The sequence below is a fragment of the Homalodisca vitripennis genome, unplaced genomic scaffold, assembly GCF_021130785.1.
Source record: "Homalodisca vitripennis isolate AUS2020 unplaced genomic scaffold, UT_GWSS_2.1 ScUCBcl_131;HRSCAF=1313, whole genome shotgun sequence".
NCBI classification, from domain to species: Eukaryota; Metazoa; Arthropoda; class Insecta; order Hemiptera; family Cicadellidae; genus Homalodisca; species Homalodisca vitripennis.
This window is the reverse complement of record NW_025776243.1, coordinates 82,152-83,074: the sequence shown is the minus strand read 5'-3', so window position 1 is coordinate 83,074 and position 923 is coordinate 82,152. Positions and strand designations below refer to the sequence as shown.

The window sequence follows — 923 nt, the reverse complement described above, 5'->3', positions numbered from 1 at the left end:
TCATGGCTTTGCTGTACGTGTATTGTAAGAGTATGTGTACACTAAATTATTTTATTCAGTTTATAACTGTAAATTCAACGTATCGTGATATGAATCCCAGACGATATCAAACAATGTCATCTATATCTCATGACTGATTTATGATCTGATACATCCTGATATAGTCATCAATCATCATCTTATTGCCCTTTGATTGTGATCGCGATCGCCCCTGTTCAGAAACATCTGGCTTTTGCTCCGTCTCTCTCTTGGTATTTCATACTGTTCTATTTATACAAACAACAGCAGCTATCAATTATATATTTCTGGTGTGTTTATATTTTTATCCTTGGTAATAGTATAATATATTTATAAATTCAAAATCAAGTATAATTTGAGAAAGGTTGATGGCGGAGATATATTTAGTCAATGCAAAGTGTATACCTGACTGTTAAGTATATTTAATTATTTTATCGTCAATTAATTCCAATAAGGAGAGAAACACATAAAATATTTATTCGTTCAAACATAATGTAGCCTTTCGGATGGATTTCATGGAAATATGTTTATTGGAATCGCCTTCATGACGGAATCATAACCACCATATTCCAAAAACCATCATAATATATATATATATGTATGTATGTATATATATATATATAAAATATACATATATAATATATATATATAATTTATTTCAATGTTTATTTAAATAAATTAAATTCGGCTATTGCCATTAATACAAATTAAATGAATGTAAATAGAAGTCATTTGACAGGTATTTGGTCTTCCGATCATATGTTAGTTTGGTTATTTAAACACATATGTGAAAGAAACGGCCAAATACAAAATAATTGAATCGTAAAAAGTGAGGGCTCTGTGGTGTAATGGTAGCACATTCACCCGGTAAGTGAGAGATCCGGGTTCGAGTCCCGGCGGAGCAA

At 30.6% G+C, this 923-nt stretch overlaps 1 non-coding gene across 1 annotated transcript; it reads left to right on the top strand.

The window, feature by feature from the left end:
• The first annotated feature begins 852 nt into the window (after window positions 1-852).
• Window positions 853-923, top strand: Trnat-ggu. Its single transcript has one exon. It is a non-coding gene; the product is annotated as a tRNA-Thr (tRNA).